This window comes from Sminthopsis crassicaudata, chromosome X (genome assembly GCF_048593235.1).
Source record: "Sminthopsis crassicaudata isolate SCR6 chromosome X, ASM4859323v1, whole genome shotgun sequence".
In the NCBI taxonomy this organism is placed as follows: domain Eukaryota; kingdom Metazoa; phylum Chordata; class Mammalia; order Dasyuromorphia; family Dasyuridae; genus Sminthopsis; species Sminthopsis crassicaudata.
In genome coordinates, this window is record NC_133623.1 from 78,300,532 (window position 1) to 78,327,006 (window position 26,475).

Here is a 26,475-nt window from a genome sequence, read left to right on the forward strand (position 1 = left end):
AAATTCCACAGCCTTGGACTAGTAAAACAATAACTTGTAAAGGCCTTATCTGGTAAGGGCTGAAGAGGTGTGTGCCCTGTTGGCCACTTGGGGATGCTAATGAGTCAGTTTGCCTTCTTATGCAGCTAACGCTCTCTGAGAGCCTCATGTGGCAGAAAGACATAATTGGGGAAGAGCTTGACTTGATGGTTCCTGTTCCATAGTTCACTAAGGACTAAGATTAGCACTAGTACAGTGCTTAAACTTCTGGAGTGAGGACCCCTTTTTAACGGCAAAAGAAGACAAGAAGCTACTATGAATTCAAAGAGAAATTCAATGAATTTAATCACATCAGCATCTGTTTTAAAAACAAGTTCTAGAAGGCACATATGCACTGCTGGTGCAACTGTGAATTGGTACGATTTCTGAAAAGAAAATTTAGAATCATGCCACAAAAGTGACCAAAACATCCATAACTTTGACCTGCTGGATATCCTGAGGAGAGCAGTGATAAAAAGAAATGGCCTCCATATAGTCCAAAATATTTCTAGTAGCACCTTTTTGCCGTAGCAAAGAACTGGAAAACGTGCCTATTAATTAGGAAATGGTTGAACAAGTTGGGCACAAACTGAATATTATATGTGACGAAACAATGAGAAATGAGAAAACTCTGCGATGGCTAGAGTGTAAATGGAAAAAACACCAGAGCAGCCGAATGCTGTGGAAAGAAGGGGATAGGAACCTTGCCTCCTTTGTAATAGTGAGGGATTATGGATGTGAACCCTTCCATATGACGTCAGACTGTTTAAAATGTGCCAGTATTATTGAATGTTCCCCTCCGTTTTGGGGATGTCTTGGAGTTGGGAGAGAGGGGTAGCACTTAGATGAATTTGAGTGTCAGTGAACCCTGGGCCTCACATAGGAACCAGGCTGCTGAGGTATAGTCCTTTCTGTCTCTAGATGTCTGATCCTATGGCACGGTGATATAGCGGGAAATAGGGGTGATAGACAAAGAATATATCAATTAAAGTTAACTTTTTAAAAGTGAGTTTTAAATGCATAAGGCCTTCCATCTATATAGTAAGTTATCTTGCTTCTTGAACTGAGTTAAGCAGAAATAAGGAAGCAAGAAGAGGATAAGGAAGACTAGAGCTCAATTTTCTTCCTTTTAATTCATATCGAGCTTTTCGTGACACCACATTCTCCTGAAAAACGCTGTGCTATGTGCATGTGGTATTCGTCTGAGCCATCAATATTCATGCCTCAGTGAAGGAAGGTGACATAAGGTAATAATGTACTTTCTCATCAGAGACTTACTTTGCAATGATAGAATGATAGAATAACCCAGAAGTCTTTGGAATGCATCCAAGACAGGATTCTTCTCTCTGCCGAGCTTCAACCAGAACTTCCCTAGCCCTCTTTCTTTCCCTCTATTTAGTAAAATGTGCCCTAGGTCTCCTGGCTGGAGCTCCTTTCCCGATTCTTTTCACCTCAACAAGTCCAGCCCCATGCAGGATCAGGGATCTCTCCAGAACCAGACAAGAGAGGTATAAACCCACCTATACTGGAGCTCCTGTTGCTGAGCATCTAGTCAGCTTTGCTGCTAGTTTTACCAACTGGCTTTTTATCCATAAGGTTTATTCATGCAGGTATTAATCTTTCAAAGTTCATTTTGAGTCTTCAAGCACTTATTAAGTGTACACGGTGCAAATCTGTGCTGAGAGTTAGGAATTTAAAGATGAAAACGACAGTCCCTGGCTTCACATGGCCTATATTCTGATCTGGAGTGAGGACCCCTTTTTAAGGTCAAAAGAAAACATGACAAGAAGCTACTATGAATTCAAAGATAAATTCAATACAGCATGTGCACAGGGAAGAATGCTACAAGGCTGTGATCAGGACAAAGGAGAGATCCAGAGGAAGGGCTCAAAGAAAATTTGAGGAGAAAGAGGTTACTTTTTAGCTAAGAGGATCCAGAGAGATTTCAGGAAAGAAGTTATGCCTAAATTGACCCTGAAAAGGAGAGAATATTTTAAAAAAAGATTTGGGCAAAATCCATTTTTGAAATGAGAAATGGTTTGTATAAATGCATGTATAATTGGACCATGAAGCCTATGCTCAGATATGTCCTTTCTGGTGAAAGGACAAGGTTTATACAGATAATTTACTGAGTAGGAGGGAGACATGATCAGACCTTCTTTTTAGTAAGATCCCTTTTTTTCTGTTTTGCTGAGGCAATCAGGGTTAAGTGAGTTGCCCAGGGTCACATAGGAACTTAACGCTAGGAAGTGTTAAGTGTCTCAGATCAGATTTGAACTCGGTCCTCCTGTCTTCAGGGATGGTGCTCCATCTACTGCACCACCTAGCTGCCATGGACGTGTCGGAATCCCTCTGACAGCCGGTTGGGGTGCACCGGAGTAAGGAGAGACCTGAGGCAGGTGGAGCTCCCTCCACCCAGCAGCCATTGGAATTATCCAGACAAGAGGTGCTGAAGGCCTGGCCCAGGATGGGGGCAGTGTGGGAAGAGAGGGGGAGACATATTTGTGATTTGTAAGGATGAAGTTGCCAGGCCTTGATGGTGGCTTGGATATGGGGAGTGAGGAGGAGTGAAGAGTCCAGAATGCGTCTTAGGTTGTGAGCCTGGGGGAATAGGAGGAGGATCGTGCTTTCCACAGTGACAGGGAAAGTAGGAGGGAGAGGGTTTATGGGAAACTTCTGCATCAGTTTGACCACTGCTAGGAAGAGAACCAAATATGGTCTGTTTGACCAACAGCCAGCTGGGAGTGATCAGATCGTGCCCATTGCTAAGAGGAAATGTGAACTAACCAGTTAGCCATAGTGCACAACTCGGGAACATCTAATGATGCTTAAAATATTAGCCTCCCAACCAAATGAGACAAATTAAACCCGGAAATGAATGTGTTGACTAACCGCACATATGTGTTGTCTCATTCTTGAAGTAGCAACAGCAAGAAGCAGCATGATGGAAGCAACACATGGCAGCTTCTGAGGGACTGGAATGGGTCAGCAGCCAACAAAGACAGATGGAAAGTGGACTAGGAATTCAGAGGAACCCAAGTCCTCCAGCTGGAAGAGCCTTTGGAGTCCAGATAATGCAGCCATCTTGTTTTACAGATAAGGAAATGGAGGCCCAGAAAGAGACTTGTAAATGGCAGAGCCGGGGTTCCAGAGCAGGTCCTCTGGCCTTAAGCTCCACACTCTGATTCCAGTAGAAGTCAGAAGGCTCCGAAGCCAAGCCCCTCAGAGTGAGAGCTGACCGAGGATTTGTTCCTGTTCTTAGGGAGTTGATTAATAGCTTGTTCTATTTCTTTTTCTAAAATGAGACTATTTAAACAATTTACTTCCTCCTCTGTTCATCTGGGAAGCTTATGTTTTTGGAAGTAGTCATCCATTTCACTTAGATTATCAAATTTATTGGCATAAAGTTGGGCAAAGTAACTCCTTATTATTCTCTAATTTCCTCTTCATTGGTGGAAAGTTCTCCCTTTTCATTTTTAAGATTAATAATTTGATCTTCCTCTCTCCTTTTTTCTAATCAGATTTACACAAGGTTTATCTATTTTATTGGTTTTTTCATAAAACCAACTCAGTTTTATTTATTAGTTCAATAGTTTTTTTTACTTTCAACATTATTAATTTCTCTTTTTAATTTTAGAATTTCAAGTTTAGTATTTGATTGGGGGTTTTAAATTTGGTCTTTTTCTAAAAGTTGCAAGCCCAATTCATTGATCTTCTCTTTCTCTATTTTATTCAAGTAAGCTTCTAAAGATATAAAATTTCCCCTTATTACCACTTTGGCTGTATCCCACAAATTTTGGCATGATGTCTCATCGTTGTCATTATCTTGAGTGAAATTATTTATTGTGTTTATAATTTAATGTTTCACCCATTCATACTTTAAGATGAGATTATTGAGTTTCCAATTACTTTTTGTTCCATTTACCCCTAACTTTTTGTTCAATGTAATTTTTATTGCATCATGATCTGAAAAGAAAGCATTTACTATTTCTGCCTTCCTGCATTTAATTTTGAGGTCTTTATGTCCTAATACATGATCAATTTTTGTATAGGTTCCATGAACTGCTGAGAAGAAAGTATACTCCTTTCTGTCACCATTCAGTTTTCTCCAAAGATCTATCATACCTAATTTTTCTAATATTCTATTGACCTCTGTAATTTTTTTTATTTGTTTTGTGGTTTGATTTTTCTAATTCTGAGACTGCAAGGTTGAGATCTCCCACTATTATAGTTTTGCTGTCTATTTCTTCTTGCAACTCTCTTAATTTCTCCTTTAGGAAGTTAGATACTATACCACTTAGTGCATATATGTTTAGTATTGATATGGCTTCATTGTCTATGCTACCCTTTATAAAGATATGGTTTCCTTCCTTATCTCTTTTAATTAGATCAATTTTTGCTTTTGCTTGATCTGAGATAAGTATGGCTACCCCTGCTTTTTTTTACTTCACCTGAAGCATAATAGATTCAGCTCTAGCCTTTTGCCTTTACTCTGTATGTATCTCCCTGTTTTAAAGGTGTTTCCTGTAGACAACATATTGTAGGGTTCTGACTTTTGATACAGTCTGCTATCCACCTCCACTTAATAGGAGAGTTCATCCCATTCACATTTACAGTTAAAATGACTAATTCTGTATTTCTGCCATCTTATTATCCCTGGATTATGCTTTTCTTTTTTTTGCCCCCCCAACCCTCTTTCCCAGCATTAAACATATGGGCCCCACTTGTGTCATGCCGCTCTCCCTCTTTAGGATCCCTCCCTCTCCCCTTTGAATCTCTTCCCCTTTCTTGTACCCTTCCCTTATTACTATTTTCCTTTTCCTTTTTCCTCTCCCCCTTTTTAATGAGGTGAGAGAAAATTCTCTGTAAAGCAAATAAGTCAATTACTTTCTATTTGAGCCAAATCTGATGAGAGTTATATTCACACAATGTTCCTCCCCCTCACTAAATTCCCTCAGATATAATATGTTTTCTTTGACTCTTTGTGGGATGTAGTTTCCCCTTTTTCTGACAATATCCCCTTTCCATTTCTACTTCCCTTTTTATGTTATATCAGTAAAAATCAAATTATACCTGTGGTCTTTATGTATATCCACAACAGAAATACAGTTCTCAAGAGTTCCTTTTACATTTTCCTTCTTCTCTTGAGTCCTATAGCTGGAAATCAAAGTTTTTGTTTAGATCTGTTTTTTTTTTCCCTTAGAAACAATTGGAATTCATCTGTTTCATAAAATGTCCATCTTCTTCCATGGAAGAAATACTCAGCTTAGCTGGGTAGTTTATTCTTGGCTGCATTCCAAGTTCTTTTGCCTTTCGGAATATCAGATTCCAGGACCTTCGATCCTTTAATGTGGAGGCAGCCAGATCTTGAGTGACCCTTATTGTTGCACTTCGTTATTTGAATTGTTTTTGTCCTGGCTGCTTGTAATATTTTTTCCTTAGTCTGATATTTATGAAATTTGCCCACAATATTCCTTGAAGGTTTTATTTTAAGATGTTTTTAAGAAGGTGTTCAATGAATTCTTTCATTGCCTATTTTAACTTCTGATTCTATTACATATGGGCAGTTCTCTTTGATGATTTCCTGTAAAATAGTATCTAGGCTCTTTTTTTTTTTTTTTTTTTTTTTTTTTTCAAAAAAGGGAGGGGGTGGGGGGAAGGAGGGGAAAATTTGGAACACAAGGTTTTGTAAGGGTCAATGTTGAAAAATTATCCATGCTTATGTTTTTAAAATAAAAAGTTTTAATTAAAAAAAAAGGTGAATGTTGAAAACTCTCTTTGCAATATATTTAGACAAGTAAAATATTATTTAAAAAAGCATTTATGACTAGGTGGTTCTAAGAATCCTTGTTAAGTTAACAAAAGAAAATTTGCAAGATCTTTTCTTTGTACCCTTTCCCACACATTAAACAACGATCAAGTTTCCTTTCAAAAATGCCCATGTAAATAGTTGATAGGCTTTAATGTCATAAGAGTAACTCCAACAAACTTCGTTAATAGTCTCTTAAAACTATTTCAGGTGAAAATTTCTCTTTAATTATGGGCAAAAGTGGAAGTTTATACATTCTTAAATTCCAGTACTTTGAAATATTAAAGCACATGATCAGTTAGGGTTGATAAAATGACCCAACAGTTTTCTCTCTCTCTTTTTAAACCTTCTTTTCACATTTTTAATCTAACAACATATAGATTGCTTTTCTAACAGCAGAGCTGACAGAAATTTTTACTAACACTTCCAAGTTTACCAATATAAGAAAATTTAGAAACATAACAATACGATAAACAATATCAAATATTTAAAACTTGAAAGAAAACCCATTATCAAACAAAACCATTACCACTTGAGGTGGCCTCAATTCAGTTGAATGCGTTTCCAAACTATCTTACACAGAAGTCATCTCATCTCATTTCCATTGCCCAGGCATACTGATTACCTCCATGTAAAGTTATCAAGTAGGAAGCAACTGCATCTAGTTAAAGAAATCACAAAAACAGTTAACATTCATACAGCACTTGCTCAATACCAGGCACTATGTAAAGTACTTTACAATCCTCTGATCCTCTCGACAACCCTGGGAGGTGGGTGCTATTATTATCCCCTTCCAGAAGGGTAAACTGAGGTAAAGAGACATAGAGTTACTTTTTTAGGGGTCACAATGCTAATACATTTCAAATCCAATCCAATCCAGTTTTATCACTAATGGTAACATTTCAATTTTTAGGGCCCCTACTCTTTGTCCTTCAAAAGACAAAACATTATTATCCATACATTTCCATACACTTCTATTTTTTTGAAAGATTGGTGGTAAAAATCCCCAGCTCCATATAATCTTTTCCTGTGCTTCCTTAAAGAGCTGGGTCAATTTTCAATCCCCTGTCTCCTTTCCTTTCTTTGGGACTTTTCAGATAAGGAGCTGGCTTCAGTATTCATCCAATACAGACAAACAGCTAGAAAAATGTACAGTTTTGCACAGTTTGAATGCCCACCTGCTATCACTGGGTAGGTAGCTTAAAGTGTGCTAGGCTAAGAGTCATAAGTGGCAGTTTTTAGAATTTCCTACTCTAAGATTCTAGAGGAAAGATTTCTTTTCTTAAGGGGTTCAGGTGGCTTGGTGTAGCAGATGTTCCCAAGCAGAGAAACCTTTCGAGCTGCACAGCAGGAGGGAATTAAATCATTTTCAGCTTGGAGAGTGTAAGGAAGCATTTGAAATCTTATATATCATCACACATCAATATATATGTATATATGTGTGGATACATATATATTTCCCCCCATCCAATAGCTATAGTGATAGGTTTAATATGGGCTTCCTACAGATTCTCCTGAAAACTGGGTGGACAGTTCCCCAGACTTTTATCTGACCTTAGTCTTTAGACTAAAAGGGGTTCAAGATGGATTCTGAAAAATCTTTTCCTTTGCAATTTCTAGTTCTTCCCTGAAGTGAAAACTCTGCACTGTCACCTCAGTGTAAGGCTAGATCCAGATGTCTCAGAATACTGACCCCCCCCCAACTCAGTTACTGATCTGCTATGGTCTTTTCCCAAAAGGGAAAGAGGGGAGAGGAATAGTATGGTGACCAGGGGATCATCTCTGAGGAGAATGATCAAGCTCAGTCTCAGAGGAGAGAGGCTATCCATCTTTCTCTGGTTCAGCATCAGAGTCAGACTCATGAAGTGGAAGAGGGAGGAGGAGAAGGGAGGGAGGGTAGAAGGGGAGGATGAGGAAGAAGATGGGAAAGGGTAGAGGCAGGGCATCTCTGCTACTCCTTGGGAGAAAGGTCAACCTCAGTCTCAGAGATGAGGAGAGGAACTCCCTCCTGGGAGTTCAATCTCCAAGGTTGGGGTCAAAGTCAGATTGAAGGAGGGAAGAATGGAAGAGGAGAGGGAAGGGAGAAGGGAAGGAAAGGAGATAGGGAAGGGGAAGGAAAGAGGGAGAGGAAGGGGGCAGAAAGGAGGGGCAGGAGAGGGAAAGGAAAGAGGGAGAGGGAGAGAATAGAGGGGAATGGCAAGGGAGGGAGACAGAGAGGAGACAGGCGGGGGGAAGACAGGAAAGAGAAAGGGGAGGGGAAAGGACAGGAGAGTAGACAGGAAGGGGGAGAGGGGAGAGAAAGGGAGGTGAGGGAGAGAATCTCTGGGTTCAGCCTGGGAGAATGGTTTGGGTCATTGTCTGGCTGGTGACCAGCTCTAAGCACCTAGAACATAGGGAGCAAGGGCTGGTTGGGGTCGGGAGGGGCTGCTTGGAGGGCAAGAGCGCTGGGGGTAGGGAGGATGGTTCTCACTGGTATCTGAGACTACACTGGACAGAGGAAAGGACAAACACTGGTCACCCAGCAGCAATGTAGGACAGACAAATGGAAGGATGGGCCCTCCTACTGAGGGAAGGAATGGGGGAGAAGGCATGGCCCAGCCCTGATTTCTGGGTCCCTGAGCACCAACACCCAGTGACAAGCTATTCTTGTCTACTCACCCACTGATGACCATGAAGGCAATGCCGATTACGACCTGACCAGGAGGAGTCAGACAACGACTAGCATGAAAGATGGTTGGAGCGGGAGGTAAGCTCCAGCCACATGCTAGCGCAGGGCAGGTATGTGGCTACCACTTCACCCCCTAGAGCTCCTGGGCTGCTTCCGGTCTCAACACTCACAGGGAAGGGCCTCCTCCTCTGGCTCCTCATCCTACTCTGTGTCTCCTTCCTCTCCATCTCTCCCTAGAGCTTGCAAGAATAATGGCACCCTAGGTGACAAGGCCCCCTTTTCCTTCCCCCAAATCCAAGGGAAAGGAAGGAAAAAGGAAGAGAGGAAGGGAGGAGAAGGGAGGGGAAGGGAGGGGAAGGGAGGGGAGAAGGGAAGTTAAGTAACAGTTGCCTTCAACTAACTAGCTGAAAAGAAAAGCAGGTCGTACATTTAAATATTATTTTAATAGTATTTTATTTTCCCAGATACATGCAAAGATTGTTTTCAAAATTAACTTTTGCAAAACCTTGTGTCCCTGGTTTTTCTCCCTTTCTCCCTTTCCCCAAAACAGCATACAATCCAATATAGATTAAATACGTGCAGTTCTAAACATATTTCCACATCCATTGTGCTGCACAAAAAAAATCGGGTCAAACAAACAAACAAAAACACAAGAAAGAGAAATCTCAAGCAAGCAAGCAAACAAAAAAAGGTGAAAATGCTATACTGGGATCCACACTCAATCTCCATAGTCCTCTCTCTGCTTGCAGATGGCACTTTCCATCCTAAGTGTACTGGAATTGGCCTTTAACTTCATTGCTAAAAAGAGCCAGGTCCATCACAGGTGGTCATCACACAATCTTGCTGTTGCTATGTACAATGTTTCTGGTTCTACTCACTTCATTTAGCATCAATCCATATAAGTCTCTCCAGGCTTCTCTGAAATCATCCTCCTGATCATTTCTTATGGAACAATCATATTTCATAACACTCACATACCATAACTTATTCTGCCATTCTCCAAATGATGGGCATCCACTCAGTTTCCAGTTCCTTGCCACTACAAAAAGGCCTGCTATAAACATTTTTGCACATGGGAGGGTCCTTTCCCCTCTTTTTAAAATTTTTTTTTATTAAAGCTTTTTATTTTCAAAACATACGCATGGATAATTTTTCGACATTGATCTTGTGTTCCAAATTCTCCCTCTCTTCTTTTAATATATACTTTACTGAAGTGGCATTTGTTGGTAGATGTAGATGGTTTTGTTTCATTTTGTTTTGTGTTCCTTTTCCATTTTTTCTTATTGTTTTTTTAAGCAAAATAAATTAAAAATACAATAAAAGACTACTGTGCACACCCACTAGAAAAAGGAGGAAGAAATGGAATAGTGTGTCCCAAAGAACACTGGAGCTCTGGGTACAGGCCAGAATGACCTGTCCTGTAAACCTGAGCTTAACAGTAAAGAACACTTTGAAGTGTTTTTAGTAAGGGGGGGGGTGGGAAACACTGAAGAGATCATTTGCTTCTTGGATACCCCAAAAAATACAAATTCGGTAACAGTGAACAAATGTATATGGCAACAGCAACAGAGTGACAACAGAAAGACCAATAAGAAACTTTTTGTCTAAAAGTACAAAAGAAAACTGCAATGAATGAGGAAATACGGTAGAGAACAGTGAAGAAAGAGACAGATTCCATGGATGCTCTCATCATAGGAAGAATACAGTGAAATAGAGTGGGTGCAGAGGTCATGACACAAACTGGTCACTGACACCATTCCTTCCACTTGTCCAAATTGGAGTAAGGAGGCAGGTTTCTGAAATTCCAACTGGTGAGCTGTGTGAAATCTGCACTGGATCCTCTCTTGTCCGCTACCACTTTTTCCAGCCCCAATCCCCACCTACAATTTAATTCTTCTAGTTAGGATTCCTGAGCCCAGAAGTCATGGAACTTTAGAATAGTTTCCTTTTTTTGAAAAAAAATACAAAACTTTAAAAACTAACTGAATGGCGTGGTTATAATTGACATAATGTATCTGGTGTTAACCCAAGAGCACATTCATGTACCTCAGTATTTAACTGAGCACTGACTACTACGTATTTTGAACTTTCTGTGGTCCTTTTGATTTGGTGTTTTCTTGGTAAAAATACTGGACTGGTTGGCCATTTCTTTCTCCAGCTCTTCTTACAATTGAGGAAACTGAGACAAACAGGATTAGGTGACTTGCCCAGGATCCAGTCTGTGTCTGAGGCCAGATTGGCTGGCACTTGGGAAAAGGAGTCTTTTTGGCGCCAAATCCAAACTCTATCTACAGTACCACCTAGATGCTCAATACTTTGAATGAGATCTCTAAAAAGATAACCAGAGGAAGGCTTGAATGAAACAAATAGGGGAGGCTTCATGTAAGGATGAAGATCATTCCCATGTTCTCTTGTGAACTTAACATTTTATAAAGGATTTTGTAATAGTTAGCAATAATTAAATGGGACTATTTGTTGTTTCTTAAATGGAGCAGCATGTCTTTAAGCCTAGGCTATGAATGAATGTCTAGCTCCAGAAAATTATTTCAGATGATATGTAACACAAGACTTCCTTTTTATAATGTCCTGTTGGTTGGGTGGAACCAAAATGGTGGAGCATAGACATCTCTATCTGAGCTCTCCAAGATGTCCCTCAGATCAAGCCTCTGAACTGGTTTTGGAGTGACAGAACCCACAAATATTTGGAGTGTAACAAATTTCCAGCAGAAGATATTTTGGAAGAACTTCGGAAAAGGTCTATTTCAGTGGGGTGGGAGGGGGGGGAGAGAGGCAGCCAAGTGCAGAGTGGTGTGGTATGCGGTGGGAATCAACTAGGAAGGATCTACAGCAGCACTGGTTATTCTGTCCTGGTTGCAAGCTGGTTCAGCACAAATATAAGAGGCAAATAGTGAGCCTCTGAACCCTAGAATAAGGCAAGACCAGGCCACACCCATCCAGCCCAGAAAGTTAGTACTGACCCAGCCCAACCACTGTCCCCTGTAGAGGAAGCTTGAACAATCTCACCTTTGTCCTAAAAGCAGACCTCAACCTTTAAAAAAAATGCAAAAAACTCTGACCATAGATAGTTTTTATGGAGAAAAAGAACAGACCTCAAACTCTGAGGAGACTAAAAGCAAACAATCTCCAGAGGAAACCCCAAAGGGTGATATGAGTTGGTTCCCATCTCAAAGAGCTCTCTTGGAAGAATTCAAAAAGGATCTTAAAACAGAAGAAAAATGGGAAAAGGAAATGAGAACACTAGAGGATAATTGGAAAAGGAAACACAGAAATCATCTGAAGAAAACTCCTTACAAAATAGATTTAGTGAAATTCCTTACAAAATAGATCTGACAAAATAGAAAAAGAAAACAACTCCTTGCAAAACAGAATTTGTGAAATGGAGAAAAAACCCATTGAACAAAACAACTAATTTAAAAATATAATTAATCAAATACAAAAGGAGCTAAAAAAGGTAACCAAATAAAATAATTCACTAAAAATTAGAATTGAACCAACGGAAATAAATGACTTAATAAGACATTAAGAATCAAACTAAACCCCCAAAAATGAAAAAAAAATGAGCAAAATGTAAAATAAATCAAAAGGACCATAGAAAGTTCAAAATACGTAGTAGTCAGTGCTCAGTTAAATACTGAGGTACATGAATGTGCTCTTGGGTTAACACCAGATACATTATGTCAATTATAACCACACCATTCAGTTAGTTTTTAAAGTTTTGTATTTTTTTCAAAAAAAGGAAACTATTCTAAAGTTCCATGACTTCTGGGCTCAGGAATCCTAACTAGAAGAATTAAACTGTAGGTGGGGATTGGGGCTGGAAAAAGTGGTAGCAGACAAGAGAGGATCCAGTGCAGATTTCACACAGCTCACCAGTTGGAATTTCAGAAACCTGCCTCCTTACTCCAATTTGGACAAGGAGAGACAATCTAAGGATTATTGGACTTTCTGAAACCCATGTTGGAAAAAAAAGAGCCTAGACATCATCTTTCAGGAAATCTAGGAAAACTTCCTGGATATCCTAGAAACAGAAGGTAAAATAGCCACTTAAAGAATTCACTTCAGGGTAGCTAGGTGGTACAGTGGATAGAGTACTAGCTCTTTAGTCAGAAGGACCTGAACTCAAATCTAGTCTCAGACACTTAATACTTCCTAGCTGTGTGACCCTGAGCAAATCACTTAACCCCAACTGATTCAGGAAAAAAAAAATTCACCAATCATCTCCTGAAAGAGACTCCAAAGTGAAAACTCCAAGGAATGTTATAAATAAAGTTCAGAATAATTGGATCAAAAAGAAAATACTACAAAGCCATCAGAAAAAAAATTCAAATATGCAGGAGCCATAATCAGATTACCCAGGACCTAGCAGCTTCCACTTTAAAGGATCTGGAATCTGATATTCTGAAAGGTGAGGAACTTGGAATGCAACCAAGAAAAAACTACCCCACTAAACTGAATATCATCTTTCAGGGAAGAAGATGGACATTCAATGATACAGGTGAATTTCATTTTTTTCTTATAAAATGACCAGAGCTGAACAGAAAATCTGATTCAAAACACAGAACTCAAGAGAAGCATAAAAAGGTAAAAAAAGAAATAACTCAAAAGAAGTATATCTCTGTTATGGGTATACTTAAGAGGGTGAATGTATAATTTGATTTTATTGTGATAATATGAAAAAAAAACACTAGAGCTAGAAAGGGGATTATACTGGAAAAAGAAGAAAATGGAGGTAAAATGAGAGAAAATTACATTTCATGCAGAGGCAAACAAGACCTATTATATTTGAGGGAAAGAAGGGAGGAATATGAACATTGTATGAATCTTACTCTCATCAGATTTGGCTCAAAGAAAGAATATCAGACCTATTTAGCTTCACAGAGAAACTTGTCTCATCCTATAGGGAAGTAGGAGGGAAAAAAGGGAAAGAAAGGGAAAGGCTAATAGAAAAGAAAATAGAAGTAGTAGGGAAAAAGTATAAGAAAGGGGGAGGGCTGTTTAAGGGAGGAAGGAAAGGGGGAAAAGGAAAGAGAAAAGTATATCCTGAAGGAAACAAGATGGCAGGAAATGGAGAATTACTCATTTTGACTGTGAATGTGAATGGGATTTTCTCTCCCAGAAAATGGAAGTGGATGGCAAACTGGATTACAAGCCAGAATTCTCCAATAATATTGTTTACAAGAAACACATTTAAAGCAGAGGACACATACAGAGTAAAAGAAAAAGGCTGTAGCAGAATCTGTTATGCTTCAGGGGAAGTTAAAAAAAAAAAGGCAGGGGTAATGATGATGAGGGTTAGGGAAGGGGGAACCCCTTTTGGGTCGGTGCAAAGATAGTCTCGTGACGGCGCAGAGTCCCTTGTAAAAGGGATTTACAAGCCCAAAAACCTAGATTGATAAAAAGGTTTATTGTAAGGATTTGGAAGTAAAGTTAAAGGTAGAATGATGCCAGGGCCAGAGGTGGTCACTGAGCAGGCAGGAACCCTTACATGGCCGGAAGGATGCCATGTTTGGGGGAAGGGCTCCTGCAAAGAGAGCTCCAGTTTGGCCCTTTTATATCTAAAGAGGCTTGTGGGTGGTATCTCAAGTTGGCTCAGATCCGGAGAGGGGTAGGACAGCCCAGTGACCAGGATTTGTAAATCAAAGGTCAGCCATTGGGAGGAGTTTCTTAAAGGGATCTCAACCCCCATCAATGATACTGATCTTAAACCAAGCAAAAGAAAAAAATGATCTAAGACATAAGGAAGAAAACTATATTTTCCCAAAGGGCACCATAGATAATGAAATAATATCAATATTAAACCTATATGCACCAAGTGGGATATTATCCATTTTTTAGAGGGGAAATTAAGAAGAGCTGCAAGAAGAAATAGAGAGAAAAACTATACTGGTGAGGGATCTCAACCTTGCTTTCTAGAACCACAAAATAAATAAAAAATATGTTAAGGAGGGTAATAGAATTCTAGAACAGTTACAAATGATAGACCTTTAGAGAAAATTGAATGGAGACAGAAAGGAATTTACTTTTTTTCTCGGCATTTCATGAAACCTAAACAAAAATTGACAATGTATTAGGGTATAAAAACCTCAAAATCAAATGAAGAAAGGCAGAAATCATAAATGTATCTTTTTCAGATCGTGATGTAATAACAATTAAATGTAATGAAGGGCCAGGGAAAAGAAGACCAAAAATTAGTTGGAAACTAAATAATCTGATCCTAAAGAATGAATGGGTGAAACAACAAATCATAGACACATTAATAATTTCATCAAAGGAAGTGACAATAATAAGACAACATACTAAAATTTATGCGATGCATCCAAAGCAGTTTTTAGGGGAAATTTTATATCTCTAGATGCTTACTTGAAGAAAATAGAGAAAGAGAAAATCAATGAATTGGGCATGCAACTAAAAAAAGCTAGAAAAGAACAAATTAAAACCTCTCAAGTAAATACCAAATTTGAAATACCAAATTTATCTGAAAATAAAAGGGGAGATTAATAAAATTGAAAATTAAAAAAAAACTATTGAACTAATAAACAAAACTAAGAGCCGGTTTTATGGGGAAAAAATCAGCAAAACCAATAAACCTTTAAGTTAATTTCATCAGAAAAACGAAAGAAAATCAAATTGTTAATATCAAAAATGAAAAGGGAGAACTTGTGACCAATGACTAGGAAATCAGAGCAATAATTAGTAGCTATTTTGCCCAACTGTATGCCAATAAATGATAATCTAAGTAAAATGGATGAATATTTACAAAAATATACATTGCCCAGATTATCAGAGGAGGTAATAAATTATTAGTCCCATTTTAGAAAAAGAAATAGATCAAGATATTTATCAACTCCACAAGAAAAAATCTCCAGGGCCAAATGGATGTACATGTGAATTCTACCAAACATTTAAAGAACAATTAATTCCAAGATGATGTAATTATTTGGAAAAATAAAGAAAGAAGGAATCCTACCAAATTCTTTTTATGATGCAGATATGGTGCTGATAACTATACCAAGTTAGGTCAAAACAAAGAAAATTACTAATTTTCCTAATGAATATTGATGCAAAAATCTTAAATATTAGCAATGAGATTACATAAAATCATCCCCAGGATAACATACTATGACCAAGTAGGATTTATACAAGGAATTCAGGGCTGGTTCAATATTACGATTAGCATAACTGATTATATCAATAACCAAATTAACAAAAACCATATTACCATCTCAATAGATGCAGAAAAAAGTATTTGACAAAATCCAACACCCATTCCTATTAAAAACACTAAAGAGAATAAGAATAAATGGAGTTATCCTTCAAATGATCAATAGCATCTATTTAAAGCCATCAATAAGCATCAGATGTTATGGAGATAAACTAGAACCATTCCCAATAATATTAGGAGTGAAACAAGACTGCCTACTATCACTATTACTATTCAGTATTGCATTAGTAATGTTTGGTTTGGCAATAAGAGAAGAAAAAGAGATTAAAGGAATTAGAGTAGGTAATGAGGAAACCAAATTATCACTCTTTGCAGATCACAATATGGTATATTTAGAGAACCCTAGAGAATCAAGTAAGAAACTACTAGAAATAATTCACAACTTTAGCAAAGTGGATATAAAATAAATCCACATGAATCATCAGCATTCTTATATATAACCAACAAAGTCTAGCAGCAAGAGATACAAACAGAAATTCCATTTAAAATAACAGTAGATAATATTAAACATTTGGGACTCTACCTGCCAAGGCAAAGTCAGGAACTATATGAACAGAATTACAAAACACTTTCCACACAAATAAAGTAAGATCTAATCAATTGGAAAAATATCAAGTGCTCATGGGTAGGCCGAGCTAATATAATAAAAGTGACAATATTACCTAAATTAATATACCTATTCAGTGCCATACCAATCAGACTCCCAAGAAATTATTTTACAGAGCTAGAAAAAATAGTAACAAAGTTCATCTGGAAAAACAAAGATCAATATTTCAAGCAAATTAATAAAAAATGCAAATGAAGGTGGCCTTGCTGTGCCAGACCTAAAAACTCTATTGTAAAGCAGTGATTATCAAAACTATTTGGTACTGGCTAAGAAATAGAATAGTCCATCAGTGGAAGAGGTTAGGTTCACAGGACAAAAGAATCAATGACTATAATAATCTAGTATTTGACAAACCCAAAGGCCCCAGCTTTTGGGATAAGAACTCAGTATTTTGAAAAAAAAAATTGCTGGGAAAATAGGAAATTAGAATAGCAGAAACTAGGCATTGACCCACATCCGAACACTATATACTAAGATAAGATTGAAATGGGTTCATGATTTAGACATAAAGAATGATATTATAAGCACATTAGAAGCATAAAGGATAGTTTACCTCTTAGATCTGTGGAGAAGAAAGGAATTTGTGACCAAAGAAGAACTAGAACTCATAATTGAACACCAAATAGATAATTTTCATTATATTAAGTTGAAAAGTTTTTGTACAAACAAAACCAAAGCAGACAAGATTAGAAGTGAAACAATTAACTGCCCAAAATTTTTACATTCAAGGGTTCTGATAAAGGCCTCATTTTTCTTTCTTTCTTTTTTTTTGAGACCAAGTTTTTATTTTTTTTATTATAACTTTTTATTGACAGAACATATGCCTGGGTAATTTTTTACAACATTATACCTGGCACTCACTTCTGTTCCAACTTTTCCCTTCCCTCCCTTTGCCCCCTCTTTTGGGCATAGTTCCAAATTGCTAGCCAGAATGGTTAGATCTGTTCACAATTTCACCAACAATGTATCAGTGTCTCAGGTTTCCCATATCCTATCCAACATCCAACATGAGGATTTCCAAATATATAGAGAGAATTGATTCAAATTTATAAGAATTCAAGCCATTCTCCAATTGATAAATGGTAGAAGGAAAAGAACAATTTTCACATGAAGAAATTGAAACCATTCCGAGTCCTATGAAAAGGTATTCTAAATCACTATTGCTCAGAGAAATGTAAATTAAGACAATTCTGAGGTATCACCACACACCTGTCAGATTGACATAGATGACAGGAAAAGACAATGACGAATATTGGAGGGGATGTGGAAAAATTGGGACATTAGTACATTCTTGGTGGAGTTGTGAAGTGATTCAACCATTCTAGAAAGCAATTTGGAACTACGCCCTAAGGGCCATCAAACTGGGCATACCCTTTAACCCAGCACTCTTTCTACTGGGATTATATCCCAAAGAGATCTTAAAGGAAGGAAAGGGACACATATGTGCAAAAATGTTTGTAGCAGCCCTTTTTGTAGTGGCAAGAAACTGGAAACTAAGTGGAGCCCATCAGTTGGAGAATGGCTGATGTTATGGAAGATGAATGTTATGGAATATTATTATTCTGTAAGATATAATCAGCAGGATGATTTCAGAGAGGGCTGGAGAGACTTACATGAACTGATGCTAAGTGAAATGAGCAGAACCAGGAGATCATTATATATGGCAAGAACAAGATTATACGATGATTAATTCTGATGGAAATGGCTCTCTTCAACAATGAGATGATTGAAAGATATAGGTACAAGGATAAGATTCTGTAGGTCTCGGCCCTCAGTTTCCCTCCATGGTCATGGGGTAATTACAGTAGAATGAACCTTTGTTATTCACCTTTGTAATTCACCCTTGTTATGCAGCTATTGAAGAACCCTGGGAACAAACATAACTATGTAAAGAACAACATCCTGGGTGGATTTTAGTCAAATCCACTAAGGACCCGTTATCTATATACAAGAAATAACACTTCACTCTTGACAGACTCTGGAACAACTCGTCCTACTTCTAGATTCACTCAAGAAAGTAAAGTCAGCATTGCTGGCATTTAGTCACCTTTGTTCCCTGGGCTCTATAAGTCATGGTAGATCAATACCCAAATTGGAAGCACCCATGGAGAGGATGCTCTGTCTGGGATCCTCCCAGTGGGACTTACGGGGTTAAAACCCAGGATTCCCTAGCCAGGGATCTGCAAAGTTGGTGCTTCTCCTGATTTGGTGATCTATGCTTTCCTTTCTCCTCCTTTGTCTATGTATATCTTTGTATTGTACTAGTTATATTAATCATAGGATTCATTAATTGCTTTTGGTGTAAGAACTACACTGTCACTTCTTGTTTTCCTTTTTTATAATTTATTTGTTATTAAATATTTTCATACAACCTGGTATCTCAGGTCTTGTTGGGAGAACGAGCCATTCTGAAGGAGCAGATTCATAAACCTTAATCTAGCAATGCTTCCGTCCAGTTCCAATGATCTACACCCAGAGAGAGGACCGTGGGAACTGAATATGGATCACAACATAGCATTTTCACTCTTTTTGTTGTTGTTTGCTTGCATTTTATTTTCTTTCTCAATTTTTTTTCTTTTTTCATCTGATTTTACTTGTGCAGCATGATATTTGTGAAAATATGTTTAGAAAAACTGCACATGTGTAACTTATATTGGATCACTTGCCATCTAGGGGAAAAGGTAGGTGGAAGGGAGGGAAAAAAATTAGAACACAAGGTTTTGAAAAGGTGAACATTGAAAATTATCCATGTATATATTTTGAAGAAGCTTTAATTAAAAAAATAATGTCCTGTCCATGATATCCCCAGGATTTTTGAATATGGTCTATAATCCATACTCTGGTCAATTTGTTGAGCACCTATTATTTACCAGACACTATGCTAAGAATGTGGGCATAGTGGAGACATAAAGAAATGTCCCCCCCCAAAAAAAAATATTTACTCTTCAGGAGATAACAATTAGGAAAATAATATGCAAGCATCTACATACAAGAGGGAGGAAGAGAGGGAGAGGAAGGAAAGGGGGAAGAAGGGGAGGGAGGGGAGAAGGGAAGGGGGGAGTAGAAGGAGGGGGGAGGGGAGGGAGAGGGGAAGGAGAAAAGGAAGAGGGGGAGGAAAAGGAGGGAGAGAAAGAGGAGGGGGAGGAGGATGAAGAGGAAAACAGACAAAATTGGTTATAAAACAATCTCAGAAAGAAGACACTAGAATTCAAGATTTGAAAAGCTTTCTCCTAGAATTTGGGGCTTTAAATGAGCTTGAATCTTATGAAATATAACTGAATAAATAATGGTAATAATCATAATAGCTAATATTTATATGCCACATACGTGCTGTATGGTGCCAGACACTGTACTATACAAAATTCAAAAAACCAGAGAAAATAGATTGATGACAACAACACAACCAAAACAAACAAACAAAAAAAAAACTAAAAGAAGAACAAATTCAAGAGTCCCAATTAAACATCAGTTTTGATACCCTGAAAATCAAAGGAGAGATTAATAAAATTCAAGGTAAAAATAAATAAAATTATAATGAATAAAATCTTAAAGATCTGTTTATAGAAATAAAATAAATAAACTGTTGAACTGGATTTAAAAAAGAACAAAACAGATATTCAGGACAAATATGATAAGAATGAATTCACCAAGCAATTATCAGAACTTATAAACCAATAAATTTGACAATCTAAATGAAATAGATGAAAATTTCCAAAAATATAAATTATCTGGATGGAAAAGCCTCCGATACAGATCTCAGTGGAAAAGTCTCTCTGACCCAGAAGTGTAACAAGGAAACTTTGTTAAACTTTGTTTAACTTTGTTAAAGAGCTAAAGTAGAATTTGAGTTAAATGGGGCAAATGCCTTCTGTTCAAGGAAAATGTTTAATTATCAAGGTTATGAAAAGCCAAGGATTGATTATAATTTTGGAGGAGATTACTGAACTTTTAAAAACTGTGCAGGTCATATGTCCTTGTTTTTCTCTGGAAAAAGAATTGGATCCAGATGAGTGGAAATTAGTAGGAGAGCAATTAGGTGAACACTACAATTCTAAACCAAACTCAATTTCCAAAATTCTAAAGGAAAAGAAAGAGCAAAATGGGGAGGTGTCAACTAAACTAGGTGAAAAGGATGAATCAGATAATAATGAAGTTAAGTACAAGTCTGAGCAAAAGGATCATTTCCCATCTCCTCCCTCAATTAACCCTTCAGGGGTGGAGCAAGAAGGAGGAGGGGAAGAGGCAGAAATACAAACAGAATCACTTGTTAAGCAGCCTATGACAAGATTAGAAAAAGCATTAGTTAAAGCTAAGAGAGAAGGACAGGATATAAGTGATTTTATACATGCATATCCTGTGATTGAAGATATTGACTCTATAGGCCAAAAAAGGAGAAGATATACACCTTTAGATTTGAATAAAATTAAAGATTTGAAAAAAGGTTGTACCCTTTATGGGGCTACATCAGCTTATGTTAAAATGTTACTAGATGGTTTGTCTTATGAAGTTCTAATCCCGAATGGTTGGAAATCCATAGCAAGGACATGTCTAGAATCTGGACAAAACTTGTTGTGGCTTGCGGAGTTTCATGAATTATGTAAAATTCAAGTCAGATGCAATTTGGAAATAGGAGTTAACACACAATTCACTTTTGAACACTTAGCTGGTGAAGGTCGGTATAGAGAGAATTCAGAACAGATTAATTAGCCCATGACAGTATATGAGCAAATTGCTAAGGCTGCAATAAAAGCTTGGGGTGTCCTCCCTGGACAAAAAGATCAGGGAGAGCCTTTCACTAAAATAGAGCAAGGTCCCAATGAACCTTTTGTGGATTTTGTGGGACATTTGCAAACTGCTGTCAAAAGAACTATTGGAGAAAATGCAGCTACAGAAATAATGACCAGACATCTGGCTAAGGAAAATGCCAATGAGATTTGCAAAAGAATTATATGGGGACTAGACAAAGATGCTTCTTTAGACGAGATCATAAGACACTGTCCTACAGTAGGAACAAATGCTTTTTACACCCAGACTATGATGAACATGGAAAGACAGGGTCCTTCCTGGCAAGGGACTTCTAGAGAAATTCGTTGATGTTTCCAATGTGGAAAAATTGGACATCTAAGAGCTCAGTGTAGTTATGGAGATAGAGTGAGAAGACAGGGTGGGAGAACAAGACCCAATACCCCATGTCCAAAATGCAACAGAAGACTCTGTTGGGCATCAGAGTGTAGAATAATTCAGGGAAACGGGATGAGGGGCCCAGGTCCAGGGCCCCAGGCAAAAAAGACTTGGGGCATGGTGGTACCTGAGGTTACACCCAAAGAGCCTTCAGAAGGTCGGGACTCTGATGTGATCTATCAGCGGAAAAACAGTCACATGGAAGAAAGGGATTACCTGATCAGTCAGCCAAAAGGCAATCAGATTGCAAAAATGGATTACACTTGGGAAGAATACAGGCCTTTTAAACCAATAGGGCTGTGTCCAGTGCAAACAACTCCAATGTAATTGCCAGATGATGATAAGAGATTTAGAAAGTGGTAAATAAAAGGAAATTAGGTAGGTTAACTGCCTGGGAGAGAGGGTTTGCTTGTATTTCTTCAGATGGAGACAGAAAAAGAGAAAGACCTCAAAACAAAAGAGAAAATCTAAGAAACATCTGACACTGAAAGAGCATGGCTAATAAAAAGACTGTTAAAGAACTTTAAAACCAGCAGGAATCATTGGATTTCCTAACACAAGATGAGACTAATGGACAATGGACTTATGGACATTTATAAATTCTCAATTTATGATTATTTGATCATGTTATTTGTTACATACTTCTAGTATGTATTATGTTACTATGTGTTTATGTAATCTATGTAATTATGTGTAATACCTCCCATATTGATGGATTTATGTTTCAAGGTCATGACCACCCTATGTTCTAAATCAAAAGAAAGGGGGAGATGTCAGGTTCTTACTAAGTGCTAATGAGATAATGAGATATTAGGTTCTTACTAAGTAATAAGTCAATACTTACCAATTCTCTAGTTCCGGCCTTTAAGGGGAGTTTTACCCCTTTGAACTTCTGGGGAGGAGCTTGCATATTTAAGAGGAGCAAGTTCATTGGTAGAAGTAATTTTCCCACAAGCCCTTGCGTTCTCACACGCCCATTCTCTGGGAGGATAAAAGAAGAAACCATTGAGCAAGGAATGAGTCGAGTCTGGGCCAGAGTTGGGACTGCGGCCTGGCGGAGCAGTTCTGGATTGGGTCAAGGAGAAGACGTCCTGTGGATTCGCTAGTCCTCCATACTTTTGGAGGGGAAGAAGAGGACAGAGAAAAAGATTCATAGAGAAAAGAAACCTCCTCCCAGAGAAGGATTACAACTGAGAGACGATCAGAACATTACAAAGCTCCTTTAAAATTTGGAGAGTACCAATAGCATTTGTTCTGGCCATCTGTTATCCTTTGCTCTCACCACATCTCCTTTTCAAATTTTACATTTCCTGGATATTTTCATGACATTTTTTTTACCCACAAATCATCTCTGGTAATATGCTTTAGTCTTCTCACTGCCCTCTGATTATGGTACTTCATGATTCATAGCCTCAGAGCATCAGATGAAAGTTATAGATGTTTAACACGATGAACAGAAAAATACTTACTTTAGACTTGCCTGATATTATCAAGGAGGATCACTAATCAAATTTAGCTCTATGTTTCAAGGAATCTCATATGACCTCTACATACGCATAGAAGACATATCACTAGAGAAGAGCCTTTAAGGTTTGCTATATTGAGTCAAGTGTTTTGAGTGTAAATGTGGCGATTCTAATGACATCACTGAAAAGAATAGCTTGCTAAAGAAATTTAGGCAAAGCAATCCCATTTTCCACCTTGGGTCTTATGCCTAGCTTTCCAAAAATTTGTTTTAATCTCTACTGCCTTCTAAAGTTTTGTCAGTCAGACAGCACATATTATTTGCCTATTATATGGCAGGCACCATGCTTAGAACACTTAGAACCCTAAGGGGTAGAGGGCAAAAGACAGTCCTTCCCTTCAAGGGATTCACAATCTAATGGTTTTCAAGGGTTGTCTTTGGGCTACCTATAGGACCTTATAAATCACCAGAGTTCTCTGGACATGAGTTTTCTCAGCCATAAAACAGGAAGTTGCACTAAATATTCTATGAGGTCCCATCCAGCTCTAAATTGGTATTACTAATGGTCCATAATATTTCTCTATAATTAGGTCCATGATTAGATTATACTCTAAACTAGTATGACCTGCAGCTACCATGTCTGTCCCTGGCAAGATGACCAGGTACGGGCTGGCTGAAGCAGTACCTGAGCTGTTTCAACCTCCTGACTGGACATTTCTTTCTTTTTTTTTCTGGATGTGAATAGCATTTTCAGCCATGAGTTTTTTGAAAATGTCTTGAATCATTGTATTGCTGAGAAGAGCTAAGTCAATCATAGTTAATTATTGAACAATGTTGCTATTACTGTGTACAATGTTCTTTTGGTTCAGTATCAGTTCATATAAATCTTTCCAAGTTTTTCTGAAATTTGCCAGCTCATCATTCTTTTATTTCCTCAGCCATATTTGATTTTTAAATTTTTTTTATTAATTGTATAATATATATATATATATTTTTGACAGTACATATCCCTTGCACTCACTTCTGTTCCGAATTTTCCCCTCTTTCCCTCCACCCCCTCCCCTAGATGGCAGGCAGTCCCATACATGTTAAATGTGTTATAGTATATCCTAGATACAATATATGTGTGCAGAACCGAATTTCTTGTTGCACAGGAAGAATTGGATTCATAAGGTAAAAATAATCTGGGAAGAAAGACAAAAATGCAAACAGTTTACACTCATTTCCCAGTGTTCCTTCTTTCTCTGCATGTAGCTGATTCTGTCCATCATTGATCAATTGCAACTGAATTAGATCTTCTCATTGTTGAAGATATCCACTTCCATCAGAATCCATCCTCATACAGTATTGCTGTTGAAGTGTTTAATGATCTCCTGGTTCTGCTCATTTCACTCAGCATCAGTTCATGTATTGACTGAGCATTTTTTTGCAAGGATTAAACTTCCCTGAACAGAGTAATATGCCCAATATTGGATAGATAAATACTTTTATCCATTTTCCATTCTTTTTCGATCAGCAGTATACTTTGTCAGCTTGGAGCAGTCCCTTCTCACCTTCATCATTTGTTCTAATGTAATGATGACTTTGGCCTTCTTGTTAATGTTCTGACTGCACATGGAAACTAATGTAGCAGTGACTCTTAAGTAATCTAATTTTTCCTATCTACTAAGACATAATCCATTTTTTTCTCTCTGATATTATTTTATCTTCATCATACCCAGCTCCCCCTAACTCTCCTTTTTTTTTTCTTTCTTTCCTTATTGAAGGCAATCAGAGTTAAATTTTAACTTCCCAGGGATACAGCTCTATCTAGTGAATGTCTGAAGCCAGATTTGAACATGGATCCTCCTCCAGACTCCAGGGCCACAGCTCTGTACCACTTAGCTGCCCTTGGCTCTCTTCTTAAAGAAAATATTCACAACATGCAAATTTGAGAGCTCTGGCTAGCCTCCAAACCATTTGACCTTTTAAAATTTCTTTGTCCTAAATCATGTTTTCCAGCTGGGGGTGGAGGGGTTAATCTATTACGTGCTCCTTTGGCATGGAAGTCACCAAGTACCTAGGTATATGTTGATTCTGTCAATTTCTCCACAAAAGAGTTTATTTGACACTTTCATATCCATTCAATCTCTCCAAATCAAAATTTCAGAATTTTCCATAAAATAAATGTACATATACCAAAAAGGATTCTAGGTGGCACAGGAGAAGGCTTAACATCAGGAAAACTCAGTTGGAATCATGCCTTTTATGTGATTCCTACTCAGATTTCCTGATGTTACTAGAAGTATGTCTCTTGGCAAATCACCTTTTCTCTTTACCCTCAATTTCTTCATCTGTAAAAGGGGACAATAATAGTCCCTATTCCACAGAGCTATTAGAGAATCAAATGAAATAATTTTGAGCAATCACTTAAATTCTCTGGGCCTCAGTTTCCTCATCTGAAAAATAAAAGAACTAGACTAAATGACCTCTAAGATTCTTTCCAGCTCCAAATCTATGATCATTCAATGCACAGAGTCCTATTAAGAAATTCAATTTGCCTAGTGCTATCCTAGGTGCTGAAATGCACACACACAAATGAATGTCCCTGCCCTTAAGGACTCAGTATAGTCTACCTGGGCAGAACTACACTTCTTTGGACTTGGTCTAGAATGACTGAGTTGATTTATTTTCTGCAGAGCTTCCCCCTCCCACCCCGAGGCAATTGGGGTTAAGTGACTTGCCCAGAGTCACACAGCTATCAGAGTTTTTTAAATGGTACCTAATGCATGTGAATTCCAAAGTACTCTGAACCCGTTTTAATTCAAGATGAAAAATTGTGTTGTTCTCTTAAAAACAGAGACATACTTGATGTGAGGAAGAGTAGTAAACAACAAAAAGCATGTAGAAGTCACAGTTTTTTACTTTTATTCTCAATACTTAGAAAGAAAAATTCATATATTAAAAGTTTAAGCTTCCACTAAGTGCATTTCAATATGTGGGTTTTGCTGAAGAAAAGAAGCTAGTTCCATAGCTTCCCTCTCCTGTCTTAGAATTTTACTGTTTATACATAGTAGGCAGGAAAAGAAGAGCACAGACTTCTCCAATCAAGATTGTTCTCTGTTTTGATCTTCAGTCCTGGAGAAACTTTGTGACAGAGAAGAAATCCCATGCCTTTATATTTCATTTCCTCTCCTTTCTCCCTCTTGTTTTCCTTAACAAAGGGGCAAAGGAGCCAGCAATGGAGTAAACTCTGACTCTGAGGTCTGGCAGTGAAACATACCTCCCCTACTTCCTCTTGAGGGAGGGGAACAAATGCTGGATTTTGATTCAAAGAAAACACTTTTAAATTCTAGTTCTTGACGCCAAATACCTCGGATGCACTGAAGAAGAGATGTCCCATCCCTGGACCTCAGTTTACATCATAGTTTCCAAAGTGAGAGGATTGGGATGGATTACTTCAAAAGTCCCTTCTATCTCTAAATCTATGATCACTTAATTCAGG

General features: G+C 37.9%; 1 long non-coding RNA gene across 7 annotated transcripts in view; it reads right to left on the reverse strand.

The window, feature by feature from the left end:
• LOC141548776 (uncharacterized) overlaps positions 1 to 26,475 on the reverse strand; it is a 99,483-nt gene that overhangs the window by 15,350 nt on the left and 57,658 nt on the right. The window contains exon 3 of one of the 7 annotated variants that reach the window (XR_012484056.1): positions 6,357 to 6,488. The exons of the other annotated variants lie outside the window; for them this stretch is intronic. This is a non-coding gene — a long non-coding RNA (uncharacterized LOC141548776). The remainder of the gene's footprint in view (positions 1 to 6,356; positions 6,489 to 26,475) is intronic. 7 annotated transcript variants of the gene reach the window in all.